Raw genomic sequence first — 16,037 nt, 5'->3', positions numbered from 1 at the left:
TTTAAAAAATAAATGGCTTATTGGCAAAATATGATAGAAAAAGTAGGATGAGTTCGAATGACAATGAAAACATTGATGACATGGCTCCTTTGCCCTTAATTAGAGCAGTCAGAGAACCTTTTAAAATAGTACAGCCTCCTCTCATTCCTTTGCTGCTTTGTTTTTTCATCTCTAAAACACGGATCAGTCTGTGAGGCAGAGACCTGGTTTTAATCATCATCTTACATAATCTCTGCAATCATAGTAAAGTGCAGTGCTGTTCAGTGATTTTAAAAATAGCTTTATTCACCTATCAGCATACTAATTAATACACTTGCTTATTCCAACCTGGTCCATTCACCGTCTCAGTTACAGAAGCCACGCTACCTGGGGTGTAATCAAACACAGCTGCCTTTGCCTGTTACATCACTGTAAGAAGCAGATCATCCATCAGGAGCCGTAACTCCTGCTCCTTGTGGCTGCTCCTGGCACAGCAGTGAGGAGCCATGCTGCAGTGAGATCTAGTGGGTGATCCACCATGCCAAAACAAAAGGATTTGGGGAATATTGCCCACTAGGCTGCAAACAGCATTCAGTCAGCCATTCTGGGCTTTGCAAGCAGGGGGACAGGGGGAAAAAAGGCAAATGAAAGCAAAGCTTCTGCAAGAAAAGGAAAGCTCCTCTCTGCTGAGAAGGAAGAGACGACACAGCATGGGAGGCTCCTGGTGCTACTTGAGGTATAAAGGAGTTGTACCTAGGGAAAGGACGGGGAGAATTCCTGAAGGTGAGAAGCAGGTGCTCAGCATCTGATACAGGAAGTCAATGTGGCTTTGTCTCTGTAAACACTTTTTCCTTTATGTGGGACTTCTGTCTCAGCACCTTTTAAAGTGTTTTGCCCACTCCAGAGCATTGTGGCTGCTTGTTCTGTGCCACAGCTCCCTCTGTCCCAGCATTGTGTCTGCTCCTCACCATGTGTCCAGCCACCCTGACTTCATCCATGTACCAAGCTGAAATGACACTAAAAAACTGCCCAGAGGGCTTTGCTGAACCTCAGACCAAAGGCCATTACTGTGGGCTGGATGGAGGACTTGAATAGCTTGGGAGAGAATTACCAACCAGTTCCCAGGTACCATATATAGCATATACCATGTCTCCATCCTCCTTTCTGCTTCCTCACTATCCTGCTTTGCTTTGTTTTGGGCAATCCTAGGTGTTGGTGCCCTAAACACAAAATCTGGGTACTAAGGGCCTCTCAGCATTTTATCTCTGTTTTAAAACAGCTGTTTGCAAACGAACTCCACTGACTTAACCTGGCAGCATCTGACCTCTGAAACAGCTCTCACCTTACACAGGCATTGTGTTTGCTTTAGTAAACTGGAGAATAAACAAATGTGAGATCTGGGGGCTGCTGAGATTTGGTGAACTTGAAGCCTAATTGTTCGGGCATTTAGTACTCCCACGCCAACAGGAGCTGTTTGCTTGCCCTGCTGCTTTACCACTCCCTTCCAATGAGGCTGCAGTAAAATTAATAGTCTGTGACAATGTATGGAAGCAAACCAGTCACCTCCATTGCACTGGTAAGATCATCTCCACCGACAGGGGTGTTCACAGTGACCAGCAGGACTGCAAGGGGACCCGGGCTGCAGGACAAGTCACCGCTGAGGATGCACGGCTAGGCATGGCTGGGGGGCCATGAGCAGCCAGGTGTTGTAGCCTCTTGGGTGGCCTGTGTGAGGGCTAAGTACCAGTGGCCACAAAAAGATGATTAATTATTTTCAAAAGCTGTGAGGTTTTTTTTTTGTTTGGTTGGGTTTTTTTATTTTTTTATTTTTTTAACAATTCATCTTGAAACAGTTAAGTAATAACTTGTGCTTGGCTGTGTTTGCAAGGTAGAATTATAATAATTTCTTGCTCAGGGTTCAGGCACAGAAGAAAAGATTATTTGGCAGACAAAGGCAGACATAGCTTGTATCCCTTGAAGTGCCTCCAGTTGTTTATTCATGCAGACTGTGAATGCCACTAAAATACGAGAGCTCGCTATGAGGACAACTGCCTGATGTGTATAAAAATAAAAAGACAAATGTATTTCATTTTAGACAGAAGACATGTTACTTTAACATTCAGAATTTGAGACAAAAGGAGAAACTTGAAAGTGGCTGCCAAAGGAAAGGGTGGGTTGCCAGAAGGATTAGCCTCAGAAGTTTTGCTCACTGGGGCACAGCCCGAGTTTGCCAGAGAAGACTTAGCCCTCTCCTGATGTTGAGGTTAGGGTTAGGAGGGAGAAAAAACCTGGAGCCTCAGCACAACTCAGGCTGCCAAAGGGAAGGGGTCACCAAGACAGAAATTTTGCTTGCAAACAGCCACCAGAATTCTGGGGCAAAGGCTCGGTTCACACCTGCATAGGGAGTTAAACAGAGCTGAAGCTGCAGGATGAAGAGGGATCCAAAGGGGCTGCCAAGGGACAGGATAATAAGCTGAGAGGGTCTTGCATTGACAACTTTTTTATCTGGGCCAGAGTGTTTTGTCTGCATCTCCTTACCAGTGTATCTTATCAAATTGCTGGGTTTCATCTCCTCAGTTTGCTGCTGATGTATGAACTCATGAAAAAGACCCCATTCCCAATCCCTAAATTATCCAAGACATCTCACTGCCTGTCTATCTTTCAATTTGAACTTTCAAACTGCAGATTTTTGTTTCACTCTTTGACTGTCACAAAAGCAAATACTGTGTGGATTTATTGTAAAAAAAAAAAAAAAAAAAAAAAAAATACACAGCTCATCTGGCTGAGTTTTAGTCACCTCTGGCAATAAAGGCTTGTGTTTTCTTTTGCACTGGAACTCTGTAAGCCGGAGTCTGGATCTGGAAGTTAGTTGCATGTCAGAGGAGGGTGAGCAGATGGTGCAAGTGATGGGGAAAACCTTCAGCCTATCACAGCTAATGCCACTCAAGCTGTGGGGAGGACAAGGGACTGCTTGGTGGGACCCCTGGCTGTGGGTACCCAAGGTAGTTGCTGCCAAATGAACTACCCAGGGGACATGTCAGCACATCCCAGCTGTGCAGGGGTGGATACTTCAGGGCAAAATCCTTTTCAAACATAAAAGTCTCCTGGCATACTCATTTCATTCTCTTTGTAGCTTTTCTGGCACATGTTTATTTCTTTGACTTGGACAAACACCAGCTCCAAACTGAGGCTCTTGCTGAAATAAAAATGCAAATGTTTGTCTTGCACAACCAGATTAATGTCAGGACACCTTAATGGGCCTGACCAGCCTCATCTGGGATTTCCATCTACACACCTGCCTGTGGACTCAGGAGCCCCCTTTCAGCTGAGCCCTGGGCTGTCACTCTGTGTCTGAGGATGCTACAGAAGTATCAGTCTCTAGCTCAGGCAGAGCTGTGCCTGCCCCTGTCCAAGGATCCTGTTGATCCAGACCCTGACCAGCAGACTGACTTCCCAGCTTGACCACAGACCTGCCTTGCTGGGCACCTGCCCAGCAATCACTGTATCCAGCCCTGGTTACCTCACTGAACTTTACTCTGATCTACTGACTGACTTCCCAGCATGATTTTGGACCTGCCTTATAGGCACAGTGTTGCCTGATAAGATCTGAATTCTGGGTAGAATCTGGCTGCTGTCTGCAGGTTTGCCTCACTCACCTTGCTCAGGTACAGTGGGGCTGGGCCCTGGCTGGAGAGCTCCCTGACTCTTGGGGAGCAGCTTGGCTTCATGGCACCGAGGTGGGGCCAGGCTCCTTAGGGAGCTACAGGACTCGGGCTGTGCAGATGGGGCACACTGGGCACACTGTGCTGTGAAGGTAGCACACAATTTGCTTGTCTGATCTGTTCAGCAGGCTGGAAAATATAACTAATTAATTTCAAATTCTACTGCAAAAAAGTTGCTTAAATATCTGTTCAAGTCCAATCAAAAATCCAAATGGATTATGTTTTCCATCAGGATACAAGGAGCAGCCTATTGCCTCTCCCTGGTGCTGGTCTGGAAGCCGTGCTTTGGCACCCCATAGCCCTGGAGGTGTGTAACTAACCTGGGAGGTGAAGCAAGAGGAGCAGAACTGAACCTGTGCTCTTCTACATTACCTGTTTTACCTGTTGCATCTTCATATTCTCAGGTGAGAAAAAAAAAAAACATGAGCTGATTGTATTTTTGGCTTTTGTCAACTATGACGTACTGGTCAGGCTTGAGGTTTCTTAATTTTAGTACAAATAATTGTCATTTTGTCAATATTGGCCTGCAGATACAATGCTGGTAATGTTGCCAGAGATTATGCCATCCAGCTAACCAGACTAATGGTCCTGGTTCCACTGGAGATTGCAGGACAAATTAAAGTGGCCAAAAAGCAGGGCTGTCCCTTTAACAATACATGGCTGCAGGTATGTCTAGTTACACTTGGTCATTTTTTACAATTTTAAACTAATAGAAGATTCAGTTACTTCTTTTCCAAGCCTGTAATTTTCTCATCAATTCCCTGCTCCCCTTTTCTTTATACAGGCTGTTCTGTACCACGGCTGCAAATAATCTTCACAGGCACTCACAAACACATGGCAATGATTTTGCCCCTCTCCCCCATGCATGTTTTCTCATTTTGCTTTAATGAAGCATCTTCTGGGTGGGGTACTGCAGATACCATTAAATATGCTTCTGTATCAACACTGCTCCTAAGAAAAATATATTGATTGGTGAAGCTTTGGACCTACTTTAATCAAGTAATCTAAATAGGGCTTAAGCTTCAAAACCCTAGTGATGCTCCTAGCTTCAAAGCTTTTACTTATGCTGAATTAATTTATCCTGGATGTTCTAATGCTCTCAGCAACCCTATAGATTATAATGTTAGAGGCTGAAATCATGGCTCTGATAACACTCCCTAAACTTGAACTCTATTGATCATAAGGTAAAGTCAGAAGTGGTAGTCAGGAGCACAAGGAGAAAACTAACGGATTTGATTTGAAGCAGGGGTGAATGTGTTCACCCCTCTAAGCAGGCTGCTGGGAAGGGAGTATTAACAACCTCAGAAAGTGTTAACACTTAGGGGTTTTTTGACTGAAGATATAGTCTGATATGGAATGAGTGTCAACTGATCATTTCCAGACTCCTATTGTAGGTGTATTATGTCACAAATACAATTCTTAGTCAAAGGGAAGGTTAGCTAGATTTCATGTTGAACATCAATACAAGTTACAGTATTAGTCTCAGCTGTACCATGGGAAAAGGGAATAATGTTCTTCCCAACCCAAGCAAGAGCTAGAAACCATGATATGTAGCTACCTGATGCTGATTTCTGTGCACTGATGACACAATGGGTATGTGCTGAAGGCCTGGTAGTGTTAACAGTTGCCTCAATGATCTTAAGGGTCTTTTCCAACCTAAAAGACCCTGTGATGCTAAGAACATTTTTATCTTTACATATCAACATGCTCATATCTGTAAGGACCAGCAGGGCTCATCCATGCATGCTAGTGTTGTACTAACTACCACAGGGAAGTGTCTAATGTGGTGTGTTCTGCAGTCTAAAGATGCCATCAAATCAGACTGGCTTTGACTGGTGTTAGTGAGAAGTGAAATGTGCTCAAACAAAGGTAACTGTTCCTACTGCAGTGTTGATGCAGAGTCCCTCTGGGTGGCTGGCACATAAGCCATTTTACTGGGAATAACAGGGCTGGCATCCTGTGTTCCTGTTGCCCATGGCAGAGGCCTGGCATAGTCTGTGTGTAGCTCCACCCTGGCAGAGCCCTGCCTGGTGCAGAGAGGCTTGGCCAGAGGGCAGAGTTACTGTCCATCAGTGCAGGGCAGCAGACAGCCCTCTCTAGATAATTCCCAAAATTTCTTCAGAGGTTGGGCCCTGGGCCCTGCTCATTTTCCAGAGATTATCATGAAAACAACATATTGGTGAATAAATTAAAAGATTATTTAAAGCAATGATAACTTTTATGTTTTCATTAGGTAGTCAGGTAAAGGCTCGTACTATTTTGAATAAAGACTATCTTCTGCTTTATGAATGTCAAAGACTATGAAGTGATTTCACACAGAGAACTCTGATTACTACAGTAATAATTTCTTTTACCACCCTTTAGAACACTTACTAATAGAGAAATATCTGTTCAAACTGTCTTCTCCTCACACAGAAAATATCCGTGTTCACAGTGTGAACTTTCAAATTCTTATCTGATTAGTTAATGTCAACAATTATTACTGTATTATCAATTTAAATTTCTACTGTCCTTCATTGATCTCAGTCTCCATATACCATGCAGTGCATATCACTTAAAAAGTAACTTTCCTGACTGGTTAGGGATGACTTTCTGTCCTGCTGGCAGCTGGCAGGAAGTAAACCAGGAAAATTTAGCATATTTTCCTGTGCATATTTCCTTGTGACAGGCTCTCACCTTGCTGCTCATCATCAGCTGGACAGCATCTTTAAGGACACAGAAAGTTGTTCAAGAAGGGAGCTGGGAAGTGAAAGCAAGGCAAGCCACTTGGTTTAATTTCTTATTCTCTCATTTTATAAACCTTTAGGCACACACAGATGGCACTTTTCTATTTTTATCATGACAGCGATGACTGGTGCCTCCTATGAGAGAAGACAGGAAAAAAAAAGAAGCTAAAAGGTCAATTATAGTCTAGGTAAGATGGTGCTGCACTGATAGTGCTGCACCTGGTGTTTGGAAGGCGTCAGAGCTCCTGAACTATTTATTTCTTTTTAGTCTGCTAGTGTCGGGAATCCTATTCCTCCAAGGGGAAAGGTAAGGCAGCCTCTGGCATTTTGGCATTCCTTCTCTCAGCCCTCATTAGGCCTGAATACTATTTACAATACTATTTAAATTCTGATTGACTGTATTGTGACCAATCTAAGCTTGCTCAGTTTTGCACCTAGGTTCTAGAATTGGTTGAATTACTTTATGGCCACTGTTTTCTGAGCAGGGTTAATATGAGATGTAGCTGCCAAAGCTGTGAATAAGTGGATCACATCAGCCCTTGTTCCCTTACTTTCTCCCACCCTATATTCTCAGATCTCTTAGGAGGGACCAAGACATTTAGACAGCTGCATCCCAGTGGAAGGGAGGGACTGACCTTTAGCTCTGCAAAATCCATTCTCTCAGGTTCACAGGTGCTGGAGAAGACTGAGGAGACTCAGTCCAGCTGATTAGTTTTGCTTAAGGTCACGTAACACAACCTCAGTCTTGAGTAAATGTGGATTCCTTGTACATGTATCTGAATGTATGGTATGGCTTATTTCTATTTTATTTCCAAAACCCTCAGAAACTCTATATGCATAGTAGACATCTGGACTCCTAATTTCTCTCCCCCTATTCATGCCTGCTCCCCCCTCAGCAGTAATCCCTTTCTTTGCTGCACACAGTAGAAAATGAGTGTCCTGTCCCTCCTGTGCCCTGCTGCCAGGCCATTTTACGTAAGCATCCTTCTCTATTCCCCATCACAGGACAGCACATCCTGTTGGAGCCGGTTGTTGTCTCTAATCTCTGAACATAAACACACAGATTACATTCCATTCTGTCACCAGTGTGCAGTGGGTAACAGGCATGCTGTCATATCTGTGCTGCTTTCCCTGGGCTGTGCTGATCACTCTCCCGCTGGCACCAGGTCATTTGCCGTCAATGATACATAGGCTGGGATGTGTGCTCCACTCTTCCCAGTGCTTTGACACATGAGGCTGCTCTATTCAACTCTCTACAGGAAGTTTTAGTATCATCCTCCTACTCATTCAGGAACATGAAGACATCACAATGGATGAGCCAGGCTCTCTATGGCTTTGGTCAAATTTGGTAGTCTCTCCTCTGCCCTTAGAGTTTTTAGTATTTGACCTTCATGGTAGCTCCTCAGAGTTACCAAAGGGTGGAGAAGACATTTAAAATTAAACCCAGCTGTCACTAAAGTAGTGCCTGGCTGGATTGCTCCAAACAGCTTAATGACAAAGAAACCAAAATGTCAGAAATATCTCTCTTGGCAATTCCTCCCCCCAACCTTGTTCTTCCACTAGCAGAGCTGTTTTTAAGACAGGAGGTGGAACTATGTAGCTTTAGATGAGTCAACAGCTGGACTCTTTGCAATGTCTTTGCTGCTGGGGGTAGGAGTGGGAGGGGTAGGTGTGTATCCGCAGGGATACAGGTGGGGGAATACAAGCTACAATCTGCTAAACCACTGAATGTTCCACTTGCCTGTATCTATCATTCTGTGGCTGCAAACTCAAAGTTGGAGTTACAGCAAGGTCACAGTAGGGGGTAGGTCAAGGGAGTGCGTTAACAGCAGAGGGGATGGATTATCTTGGGGATCACATTGGATCTGCATGTGACTCCTAGCTGGTGGAGAACTGCAGGCAACATGAATTCTTTTTAAGTGCAGGGTGCTCCTTTCTACCTGATGCCTGAGGCTTTCAGCTCTCGCCACGTTTGGCTGAGAAAGACTCACACCTTGCACAGCCATTGAAACTCTTGCTGCTGGTTTCTGGACTAGGGGATTAGCAGCTGCCTGCACAGACCTTTTTACCTGATGTTCATGGTGTCATCAAGTATCCTAATATTGAGGAGGGAATGGGAATTTACTGAGAAGTTGAAAAGTTTTCCAAATATGATCTCTCATTTTGTATTTGTGTGCCAATTGCAAGCAAAGGGTAGCAAGAGTAGGGAGAAACACCATGGTTCATTTAGTCATTAAATTAATAAATACAGGGAAAGGGTGGGAAAAATGGGCTGATTCCTTCACTTAATGTCTCATCATTTGAGAGTTATCTCAAATTACCTATGCCAGGAGGCAAAGAGTGGTAGTATTGTATGTCAGCTGTGCTGGCCACTCCAAACAAATTGAATTTAGAGGGCTCTGATTTGGGAATTTAGGCATCATCTCCAGCTCAAGCTGAGGCACAGGCAACCAAAATATTGCTGAAAGGAAGAAGCCCACAAGTGGGACTTGATGCCCAGCTCTCCCTCACATCATCATTAAACAAGACTGGAAAGTTGGTTGGCTTTCCTCGTGATAGGATCCAAGTCTGCTTTACTTAGTACCAGGACAAATCTCTAACACAGACTTACTGCTGTGAACATATTTACCAAAGTTGAGGAGCTTGAAATAACGGGCAATTTACAATCAATTAGCTACATTTACTGTATGGGATCTATTTCATTGTGTTGCTAATTTGTGTTGGTCACACCAGATAAAATTTTCACATAACCAAAGCCCAAGCAACAGAGCAGGCTGCATCCCAGGCTGTGTACTGAACTGCTGTTTGCTATCTTTCCATGTCTTTTGTCTTCCTCTCATTTTCCCTCTCTCTCATTCTTTTTTTCCTTTCTTCGTGCAGAGAAGAGAAATGATTGCTAATGAATTGCAAGCATGGGGTATGGAAGGATCAGTTAATATGGCCCAAGTATTCAGTAAAACAAATACATTAAAGTGATCAAGTAATAAATGAAAATAGACCCAAAGAGCAGGTTCCACTGAGAAAACATGTGAGAATGTAAATTAATGTGACTTGATGAAACTTGAAATGTCATAACACAGCAGGGCATATAACACATCAGAGGAAATGTGAAAATTATACTTTTTCCTGAAATCACAGTTTTCAAAAATAAGTGGCTTTTAAATTCTTCTAAAAAATATACTAAAGGAATTAGTGTCAAGAAAAAGGTTATTGTTGTTTATCAGACTGCAGGCTCATGGTGGCTTTTCACAAATATCCTCTTTTATTTCTCTGACTATACAGTGGGAAAAGAAAAATCCAAAAGTCTTTCTACTTGTCTAGTTCTCTCTTCTTAATTTTGCACAAGGGATTTTTTAAAGTTGTTTGGAGTAAGTGGGTAAATGGCATGATAAGCCCATATATTGGAAAAGTCTTTCCTCTCTTTCCATCATGAGGGATTTTAGATTTTTCTACTGGCCTTGATGCTGGAATGTAGTCCTCACTGGGATCTGAGGAATTAATTAGGAGGAAAAGGATTCCTCCCCTGTAGAACACCACAGAGCCAGGAGGTTGTAGATGAGCAGGTCCCTTTTTTTCTGGCATAGAGCATATTTCTGTAGGAAGAGCACCAGGAGTGCAGGTCTGCAGAGCCAAAAAAGTTGCCACAGTTCACAGAATTGGTCATTTCCTGCTCTGACTGCAGTGTGCAGAAAAGGCAGCCTTGGCCTCCTTCTCTAATTCTGAGCGCTCCATGGGAAGACTGCACTGGATTCTGGCTGAAGATGGGTATCCTCCAAGGCAGTATCCTAAAGGGGCCTGTGCCAACCACCACCCCTCCACACTGCCCCAGCTCAGATGCTTCCCCTAGACTATTTCTTGATTTTTTTATTTCCCAGTTTGATGTGGTCAGATAGGGAAAGCCGATCGGAAGATCTTGTGATGTACGGGAAGATAGGGCCCCTCTTTTCTCCAAAGTTCCATAACCCATAATGTCACGGTGATGACATCATCATAACTCGGTCATATAAATCCTTGCACACTGGAAATAAACGCTCTTCACCGTCCACCACATTGGTGTTCGCATGTGATTAGCCCGACAGGCCTGTAAGTTTAGCCGTCGTGTCACTCACGAACCGGGTCGCTACGCCTCATCTGAGGCAACACCAGTTTCTCTAATCCTCTTAAATAACCCTCAGTGAAATTACTTTTATTCCACAGAAGAGTGTCTATAAGCAGAGCAGTCTGGGTTGCTAGGGGACAAAAGGTATCCTGATGCAACCCAACCCCATCTCTTTTCATGCAGAACAGCAGGAGGGTGGGATGGTACTGTCCAAAGTGAAAGCTGGCAGACTCCTGTGTAACAAAACCTGTTCATGGCAGGTAAATGTGGGGAGGCCTTGTCCCTGGGTATGCAGAAACTGGTGGGGAGGAAGGGAAACTCTTCCAAAAGAGATGTCCTTTGAAGAAGAGTGTTTCTAATTCCATAAGAATTGGTAGCAGAATATGAAGCAAAACCATAGAAGTAGAGTCCCATCCACTTGCCTGGTTAGTTAAGCTAAAGAAACCAATTTGTTTTTGTAGTTCTTAGCAGGTGTGATCTCTCCAAGATACCTTTTATTTGCTTATTTATGTATATCATTGCTGATGAAGATGATTAAACTTCCCTGTTATAGAGGAAGATGATTAAATTTCCCCATTATGACCCACATTTGACTCAATAAATTATAGCATTACTTTCTGCATCATCCACTACATGTGTTTAGATGGGACCTCTGAAATACTTTGCCTGTGTTTCCCAAAGGAGGAGTTGATGGCCTGAGGAAAACCTTTTGTGTCTTCAGAAAACTAGGAGAATGCAAACACAAAATAGTAAACAGTGTTTACTATTGCCCTGTTCTAACTAAACCTTACAAATGATCTTTCCCTGCTGGTAGACTTTCACTGCTGGAATTTATTTCTAAAGCAGTCCTATGTCCTGTCAGTTGGTCTGCATTTACACTGCAGCTTTTCTGTCTGCTTGCATTCAAGCCCTGAGAGTGTGTTGCTGCCCGCCTTAGTTTTTTCCTAGTGGGAGCGAGGTGTAGCTGTTAATATGACATTTCCAGAAGGGTTACTTCTAGTTAGTTTCTCATAGCTGTGCCCTTTCAGTTCCCTGCTACTCTTTACTCTTGTTTTGGGTGGCAACTTTTGTTTATTGCTTAGAACCAGCAATGCCAGAAGAAGAGACATTAATATTCCTCAGTGAAAGACAGTTTTTAAGAAATAAACTCATTTTATTACATGCAATGGAGAACAAGTAGAAACTGAGCATCTGAGTGAACCACACGTCACAAGAACTTAAGGGGATGAGCCACTGGGAAAAATCTGGAGTAGAAGTGCTCTCCTGTATCATCCCAGAGGGCAGAGTATCAACAGGGATGTCCATCCTACAGGGATCAGCGGTAGAGACCAACTCTTTGAAAGCTTCTCACCAGGTTAAAAACTCTGTCACAGCAATTAACTGTACATTGCTGAAGTCCTGGGACTGGTTTTTAATAAGTTTGGGAAAAAATTATGTGCAAAATAAACAAACAGAAAGAGGTTAAAATATTCAACAATTCCTTAATAGAATATGGGTCATAATAGCTTTTCTATTATAGAACAATTGTGTGTGTCTTTTGGAACATTTACTTGTGGCACACTCTTGAAACAGGTTTTAATATAAATACCTTTTGCTGTGAGACCAGTTGCATGACTTATGCAGTCATATTAAAAATTATCTGTCCAGATGATACAAAGTTTAGAGAGTGAAGAGCTGATGTCTTAAGCCCCAGACAATATTGGTTTCACTAGGATCAGGATTTCACTCTCATTTCTTAACCTCTGACATACTGTGGTAAAATTGTTAATTATTGTGTCTGATCACCCTTATCAAACTAGCTTACAGTTTCTCAGTCATGGACATCAGTACAGAGATCCACTAATTTTAAGAAAAACAAAGTCAAAAGATTTTTAAGGCATTTTGGATATTGCAGTAGCCTTTAAAGACCTTAGTGATAATACAGCTGGAATTCTGGTATGTGTCAGGTAATATTTTGTGGTGTTTGATTCTTGCTGTTATTAGCATGTTTGGTTGCCTTCCTTCTTAGTGAGTCTTTAAGCCATTTGTACTAATCATTGAGGTGGTGTGGTATGGTATTGGAGCCCCTCTGTTCAAATCCATACATAAATCCCAGCCCTTAAAACCAACAAAATTAAAGGAGGAAACCTCAGTTTAAAAACTATTTCAAAACGTGTCATCCACCTTCATTTTGCTGTCATCTGCCTGGAAAGTAATGAAGAGAATGAATACAAGGAATAGGAAGTGTAGGAAGAAACACAGAGGGAAGGTCAGCCTGGGGTTTTTCCTCAGGTGCATGGGCTGGTGTCCATCAGACCAGACTGTTGAGTACTGGCTCATACAATCAGAAAGCACCACACTTCCACTGCATTCTGTACAAAATGGGATGGGCTTAAACCTCTTATTTCTCATTCTCCAGCCATATCTCATTCCCTGCCACTGTTTCATTTCCTTACACTGCGCTCCTCCCCACCCTTGATTTGCTAACCTCTGCTATCAGCAGGAACAGTACAAGCAGCTCCTTGTCAGTGCCAGGCTGTGTTCCTCTCTGGAGCAGATTTTGTAGCGGTAGTATTATACATACCAGAAAGGGAACATCTGCCTCCTGTTTTTCCTTCCTTCCCCAAGCCAGCTCTCTTATTTCCTCCTACTCCCAATCTTCATTATTTCAATTTAAATATTTCTTCTACATATAATTTCCATCACTCCTGTTTGCTTTTGCTGCTTCTGAGCACTCAGGAACACTCTTCTTTCTTTTGCATGAAGGTCAGCAGTGGGGCTTGGGTTTCCAGTAGCAGCTATTGAGTGCTGCTGTAGTTAAGTGAGCTGAGACCATTCCTTCCTTCCTTTGCATTAATCCAAAAGGATTTATATCACCTGAGTCATATTGATCATCATCTTGTGACATCCTAAAGGATTTTAAAGTGGCATCAGACATGTTTAAATACCTAGAGGACTTCCCAGTTGTGGTCAGCCAGCTTCTTTCTCCAAAATTCTGCATTATTATTTGTTATTGGATCTTATAACTTGGCCGTACCCAGCACTGTTCACAAACAGGCAATGGAGAGTATCTTAGTAGTAGAAAATCTCATTGCTCACATGAAGTTATAGAAGTTTCCTGGAAGCTGCCAAAGCCAAAGGAACTATGCCATTTATAATGCTGGCTCATAACCTGACCTGCTGTTGTAGTCTGGGCATCTTCTTATGCCTACAGATTTCTTGTGCATGTCTCAAGAACAAAAGCTTGGAATAAGAATGTTTTTCTTAGCACAATTCTGTACCTCAAGTTGTGATAACAGAAAATCTGAAACATAACCCCCAAAGGACTGTCCAGTTACATGACTCAATTTTCAGCTCACCTATTTGTCTCTGTCACTTGCTTAACCATTCCATAACATTCTGTTTGCTGGTTGTATTACCCATTTTTAACTGAATGACAGTGTTCACATAGCTGTGAATGGCAGGTGGCCTGGATTTTTACTGGATGTATAAATTAAACAAAACAATTTAGACAGCCTTCCAAATTCTTCCACTCTTTCTAGAGTAGGTTATTATGTACCTTGTCAGGAGGAAAGCACCAAATTGCATCAGTTTCGACCCACCTTTCCAAATGAAGTGTTGAAATTAAGAATAAATATTACATCCTTATTTTAACTGGTCAATGCCAATGTTATGCAGATATATATTTTCATAACAGTTGTTGTCATAACCTAGTAACAATTTATTCTAAAAGAATGAGTTCTACTCCAACACCTGCTCATACATTGTGTATTCACTCCTGTATCTCTCTACACATATCACATATTTATCAGCAGGAACTTGGGGATTAAATTATTGATAAAGTGGTGAAGAAAGGCAAGAGGCAAATAAGTTATCCTGAATGGAGGCCAGCAAAGCCATACTGCTGTGCCATTGAAGTGTTTTCCACATATACCATATGAAAACTGCTTTTGTCTGTTTCTGGATTCTTCCAGTGGTCTCCACTGTATCCTTCCTGTGCCTCATGTAGGCAGACTTCCTTATTCATCCTCTACCTATGGCATTATTGAAATTGTCCTCCTTCTGCTCCCCCAGCCTATCCGTGACTGCAAGTGCCATGGAAACAAAATCTGCTGTTCATCTGTTTGAAGAAAGGGGACCTCTCTGACCAGTAGGAATCTCTTGCTCGTAAGGACTTTGAAGGATGGCCTGTCACTCAATAGATGTGTAGAGCATTTAGCACAAGGGGCTGCCCCACTGGGGTTTGGAGGTGGGAGTGCTGTACAAATGGGAGCAGTGCAGGTTTGTGGTAAAATGATGAACTACACAGCCATGTGGCATCATTTATCACACAGCCCTCACTACAACAAACAAAGCATGGAATATAGTAATTCCTAAAGATGTATATCACTTTTTCTTCCTCCCTTTTGTCTTCTTTAGAGGGGAAATTTATACACCACTATGCTAAGCTGTGACTAGGAGTGGGTACAATTTGAAAACAGGGCTGCAGAAAAAGATTTGTTTCAGAATAATAAAATGCTTGAGAAAGCTTCACTAGAGAATTCTGAAAATTACTTGATGATAATCTGCTCTCAGTCTAGGAAGAGTCAGATGATGCTGATAAAGAAACATTTGAAACTTGAGCATTTGACAGTGGCGTTAGGATTTTTTAATTAATCAGCTTTCCAAGTGCTGAATTTATATCTGCATTTGGCATATTGTTATTGCAGATAGTAAACTGTACTTAGTAATCTTGCCTGTTCTTCATGAATCTTCTTGGCAGATGGGAGCTCTACATCTGCCTGAAGCCAAAGAGGTCTTTTCACACACGAGAAAACTTATCAAAGCCTGACCAACAAAAATGACCCCCCAAAGTCAGTAGCCCCATCATAATAATGCACAGGAGAGCTGGAAAAGGTGGGAAAGAGAACAGGAGAGCTTGATGGAAAAGAGTATGCAGGGAGGACCAGAACCCACAAAGGGGTGGGGAAGGCAGGTCTGGGACCACTGGAAAGGCACAGGGATAAACAAGGCAGTTTCCCACAGACCTGATCGTGCAAATGGCCTTTGTCTCTCACTTCATCTGTCTCCCACAGGGAATAGTCTGGCATCTCATCTCCTGCGTTGCAGGGAAGGAGGAGGGTTTGCCAGTGCAAGTGTGACTGGGAGCTCCCAGCTCCTCCTCACACCTACCACTTGCTCTGCTGCTAAATGCAATATGCTTTGCCATTACCTAGCTGTAATTTGTTAAATCGTTATAAAGAACTTTATCACTATAAAGGAAAGCTTCAGCTGCAGAGTTGAAAGGCTTGTTTCAAATGTGAATATTCCACATGAAAGAATTTCTCTTGTTTCAAACCATTTGCATTTTCCTTGCATGTTATTGATCTGATTGAACAGTTCCCAGATCAAAGGCATGCTGGTAAATGAGCAGCCAAGGTGGCAATATGCGAAGTGGACAGCTGTTAAGAGAGCAGCTTAAATAATTGCCCAAAGATTTATTGGGTAACATGATTAATGATTATGGAAATATGATGCCATGATACCAAAGAG

This window comes from Pseudopodoces humilis, chromosome 7, assembly GCF_049639895.1.
Source record: "Pseudopodoces humilis isolate 2021_Gansu_Grassland_sample_001 chromosome 7, ASM4963989v1, whole genome shotgun sequence".
Lineage (NCBI taxonomy): Eukaryota > Metazoa > Chordata > Aves > Passeriformes > Paridae > Pseudopodoces > Pseudopodoces humilis.
Note: the sequence above shows the minus strand (reverse complement) of the source record.